This window comes from Cucumis sativus, unplaced genomic scaffold (genome assembly GCF_000004075.3).
Source record: "Cucumis sativus cultivar 9930 unplaced genomic scaffold, Cucumber_9930_V3 scaffold85, whole genome shotgun sequence".
Taxonomy (NCBI): domain Eukaryota; kingdom Viridiplantae; phylum Streptophyta; class Magnoliopsida; order Cucurbitales; family Cucurbitaceae; genus Cucumis; species Cucumis sativus.
Genome location: NW_022279576.1, coordinates 126,550 through 132,225, shown reverse-complemented (window position 1 = coordinate 132,225; position 5,676 = coordinate 126,550). Strand labels below are relative to the sequence as shown.

At 34.1% G+C, this 5,676-nt stretch overlaps 1 pseudogene; it reads left to right on the top strand.

The window, feature by feature from the left end:
• Window positions 1-5,461, top strand: LOC116406306 (annotated as a pseudogene).
• The last annotated feature ends 215 nt before the right edge of the window (window positions 5,462-5,676 follow it).

Sequence of the window (5,676 nt, the reverse complement as noted above, 5' to 3'; positions counted from 1 at the left end):
AGAAGTATAAACCCTATTTCCGGTGCCGAGGAGAGTGGATCAGCGTTAGAAGAAATGGCACCATTGTTGCAGAGCTCTCAACCATGGGTGGAGAAATAGTACGTTTCCCTTTTTCAATTCACTTGTTTCTCAGAATCTGTTGCATTCTTTCTACCGTTGTTCATTTTTCCGATTGATAGTCGACCGAAGCAAGTGAAAGATGTAGCGCATCAGGATGAGGTGGTTCGGGTCCTCACCAACACCCTCGAGACTGCTAATGTACTTATCATTGATATCTCTTTTTTATTTTAATGGTGTTTGTAATGCTCTTTGCAACTCGGTGTTCATTTTCTATTCAATTGTTGGTTGGATAGTGTCCACATATGCTCTTCTATGGACCGCCTGGTACTGGAAAAACCACCACTGCTCTTGCAATTGCCCATCAATTATTCGGGTTCGTATTTGCTCCTGTCTGATTTATATAGTTCTATTTGTGCTTCTTTCGTTCCTGTTGTCTTTTTGGAAGATGTGGATTTGTGTTTGGTATTCAGAATCCATTATAAGAAATATCTTGGAATCTTTCCGTTGAGGGGTTGACTGGTTTTGAGGAGATTTTAATTTTATGAATTTTAATTTTGTTTATTCTTTAGTTGGGGTGGGTGTTATGGGATCTCAAATTTGAAAAATGGTGTGATCTTGCGCCCTTACCGAGATAGATGAGTTATTCCTCAGTCCTCTTATCTCGTCATCAATTGATTTTGAGATGAAACCTTGTGTTATGAAGCACATACATGAATATGATGGGATACATGGATACACTGATCTCTAAACAACTAGGATATGAATATATTCGGGATACGTTTTTTCATTAAAATTTTCTAGGCAATGTGTGTGTGCACCCATGTGACCGTTGTGGGGCTCATGCATGGAGTTGAATATTAGATGATTCTAAGGTTCATGTTTATACTTTTTTTCCCTTATTTTTATTATATCTTCTTTTAGTTTGGGTTGGGGCAATGAGCTTTTAAATAGGCTGCTTAGTTTTTAGTTGAGGAAGATTAGATGAGTTGCATTTTTTATAGATCCAACATGAATAGATGTGCCAAATCTCATGTCAAGGAATATTGGTATCTGATATGATTCGATACTGATTGTCTACCACAGTTGAAGTATCTGTGCTTCTTGTGTTATCTGATTAGTGAAGAGGTTTGCATCATAGATTCATACATGAAACTATAAATCAATCGTGATCTCATTATCATTATGGTTAAATGGTGTTAGCGAGATTCTGGGAGGTCTTTGCTCAAGACATTTATGATTTGCTTATTTCATAATGAAACCGTTCAACCTACTTGCTTAATTTGTATTAAACATGAAATAGACAAAAATTAATGTCTTTTTAGTTTTTATTTGATACACAAAATATTTGACTGAAGAAGTATTATTTGCAGTCCCGAACTTTACAAGTCTAGAGTTTTGGAGTTGAATGCAAGTGATGACCGTGGGATTAATGTTGTTCGGACTAAGATTAAAGATTTTGCTGGTGTTGCAGTAAGCAGTGGCCAACGGCAAGGGTACTTTTCTTAATCATATCTATCAATATAACTTTTCATAACATTCTTGTTATGAGCTTCACACTTCTTACAAAAGAAAATAAATCCAGGGGTTATCCTTGTCCACCATTCAAGATAATCATTCTGGATGAGGCTGATTCAATGACTGAAGATGCTCAGGTGTGATCACAATGTAGATATAATTTCTTTTTTTAGTTACTGTGAGTTAAACTTTTTTCTCTTCCTTATATGAAACATGATGTAGAATGCCTTGAGGCGTACCATGGAAACACACTCCAAAGTGACACGATTCTTTTTTATTTGCAACTATATCAGCAGGTAAGGCATAGCTTCCTTTTATCGTGTTTTATTCCTCTCTATATTGTTGTAAATTTTGCTTTTCTTTTTTCCTGTTTGGTTGATGTTTGTAGTCTACAATATATTGTTGTGGCATTTTTTGGATTTTTGCTTTTGATACTTATGACAGTTTCCAAACTTTTGTGGCGAAATTATTAATCATAGCTCATATGAACTTGCAAGCCACTTATGGAAAACAAAATTGGAAGGGTTGGTGGTAGTTTTCCTCCGGTTAAATAATTGAGAGAGAGAGAGGGTATGTGGATCAGATCTTTGAAAGCAATGGTTGCATCACCGTTTATGGTCCATAGATTAGTTTTTAACTAGACCACAATTTAATTGTCAAAAAAGGTAAATTCACAAAGACTATGGAGCCCAATGTTTTTTAAAGCGAAAAAGTCTTCTGGCGCTTAAGCGCAAGGCACAATAAAGCGCAATAGTTTTCAAGGGCTCAAGTGCAAAACCCAAAACAGAAAACGTAGTCTTTTTTCGAGGCATTTTGCATTTAGGTTTAGTAAATTCCATTTTTTAGTTATTATTGCAGGGAAAATCTCAATTACTTATATTTCTAAAAATAATAAAAAAGCCCCAAGGCATGGCTTTGAGCCTTGGGGCTTCACAAACGATGCATGAGGTGTGCTTTATTTTGTGAGCCTAAAGGCGAGGCACCCGACCTGCAGATGCATGACGGGGAGGGCTTTAAAACAGTGTGAGTCTGATTTTGATAAAATTTGTGAATGAGCTGGAGATGAATATAATGAAGCAGTTGCTACTCAATTTTTTGTGAAATTTGGACATTCTCGATTTTTTATATTCATTTTTTTATGGAGGCATGGGATTATTATAGATATTTGCAACATCTGTTCAATTTACGAAAATGTGGCATCAATTTGTCTTGTGCCTTATATATGGTTCACAATCATTTGACTTGTTGGAGAATACTGGAAACTGGTTTCTTATGTTCTTGATTTCTACAATGGATTACTTTTACTTGGTCTTGACACGGTGCTAGCATGGGGATTCTGTTGTCTTAGTTTTCCCCCCCTCATCTATGCAGGATTATAGAGCCCTTGCATCTAGGTGTGCAAAGTTTAGGTTTAAGCCACTTTCTGAAGAGGTTATGAGTAAGCGTATATTGCACATCGGCAATGAAGAAGGTCTTAGTCTAGACGGAGAGGTTAGCTCTTTGTTGCCAAGTAATAGAAATTATGGTTTGAAAAAAGCTATTTGGCATGGCTAATATGATGTAAACTTATAATCTGTGTAGGCTCTTTCAACCTTAAGTTCAATCTCTCAAGGTGACCTACGTCGAGCTATCACATATTTACAGGTATGATTCAAATGCAACACTGCTGTTCACCATTAAGTTAAAGATGTTTAGATTAGGAATCTGTTAGGATCCCACCTAACAAGGAGAAAAGATGAACTCAAGAATACTTAAAAACATCCAAATATTAAATATATATTAGATGATCATAAGAACAAGTAACAAGTAACCCTAGCCTTTCGAGAGGGCTAGACTCCCAAGGTTCCCTTACAAGGAAATCTTTCTTCAAAATTCTTCACACCTCTCCCCAACCCCTCCCCACTATTTATAACAAAAAGACCTAACCAACTTACCATCTATTTACTAATATGGCCTTGCTAAACAACCATTTTCATTTTCTCCTAATAATCCACTAATTTTCTATCTAGGGTCCTTACAGAATCATCACATTATTATTGTTATTATTATTTCGGTTGACAATGTTTCTTTTGTTATTCCACATTATGTTAAACATGATTAGGAGCTTGGATGATTAACGGGTAAACATTTTCTACTATAATTAGTCAAAGTTAAATTTTGTTGGGCGACATATATTAGCATTTAGGTTATCAGTTATTCTGATTTATCATTGATGCCCTTAAATGCTTCTTATGTTAACACAAAATATCAGATTATTGTAGAATGGGATTGGCAATTAATCCAATTGCTCATTTCTTATTTTCTAACTTTTATTTTTTTCCCCTCCAGTCAGCTGCACGCTTATTTGGATCATCAATCTCTTCAAAGGATTGTTAACGTCTCTGGGTGAGTAATGTGAATTTTCATGATCATTGTCATTTCTAGGATTCTAAGTACGAATATTTAGAAATGGTTGTGCTTACTAATGGTTCACTTTGGTCCCACTCTCGCCTCAGCAACACTGCTTTCTCTTGAATCCATGTTCCAAACAGAACTATTTGAGAGTGACTATAACTGCACAAAGTGTTATCTGTTGTTTTTTTTTCTTTTCAGATGGTTGAATTTAACTAGATGATGTCTTATATTTTTTGTGTTGTAAGAGTTTCAAGTGTCCTATTTTCTGCCATTAATTGTCACAATGATCATAAGGGTTTTTTGGTAATTTAATAGTGGATGGTTTCCATTTTTTTTCTTCAATATTATCAATAAACTGCTCGAGAGATGCACAGAATTTTTCTTGTGTTGTTATATTAATGCATGATGTACTATCTAAAATTTTTCCATTGTAGATTATCCCTCAGGAGGTTGTTGATGCACTTTTTGTTGCTTGTAAAAGTGGTAACTTCGATACTGCAAACAAGAAAGTCAACAATGTACTTGCAGAAGGATATCCAGTGGCTCAAATGCTTTCACAGGTTTTGTTATTTCTCAATCTATATAATGTCGTATTTTTAATGGCTGAATGGAAATATGTAAAACTTCGATGTTTCCTACAGATATTTGAAGTGGTGATTGAAGACAATGATTTGCAAGATGAACAGAAGGCCAGGATATGCAAGAAGTTGGCCGAAGCTGACAAGGTTTGTTGTATCTATTTCCATGTTCAATTGTTCCAATATGCATCTATATATAGATAGATATACACATATATATATTTCCATGTTCATTTACGTTTTTGCTCTCTAAAGTTCATGTGAATCATGCATCAGTTTGGACATATATTATTAGTTTTAGTCAGTAATTTGGACTGTACAACATTGAATTAATAGATTCTCTCAATCTATTATGTATTTTGAACATGCAACATGATTACTTTCTTGCAAATATTGGTTATTCTATAAGGAATTGTTTTCAATGTCAACTAATCGACACAAATTTGACAACAGACATTACCATTTTATTTATTTCTTTTTTCATGAGATATATATATGGGATTTGTTGATATGTTTCGGATTTTATGTTCATGTCATGTATTAGGCAACCTGTTTGTAGTGCATTGAAGATTTAATGTTAAATTGCATATTAGACTTGAATTGGTTATACTCTTAATCCAAACCAACACTGTTGAGATATCAATTTGCAGTGTCTCGTTGATGGTGCGGATGAATATTTGCAACTGCTCGATGTGGTAAGTCAAACAATGCAAGTTTTAAGAAGTATACAACTGTAGATCTTTGATTAAACTCGGGGGGTTTTGGTATCGGATATATATAACGTATGCCATTTAGTATAGAGATAAAATGTAGCTTTTGACTTGTAGAAATTGTTTTAGAATTGTATTGTAGCTGCTGAATTGATATGGTCAATGTTGTTTATTTAATCTCTTATTTTCTTATGGTTTCTTCAACATTTCCATATTATTTCATCAAATTTTTGAGAAAGAACTATGGATATGATTTCTGAATTACAAATTCTCAAAATAGGTCATTCAGTAAGAGTAAAGCTTTGATCGGCTAGAGAAAAAAATGTCTTTTTTCTATAAAAAAACTCATGTTTATTGAACTTTTGATAAAAAACTATTTAAAACGCATTTTAAGATTATTTTAAAAACTATTATGATAT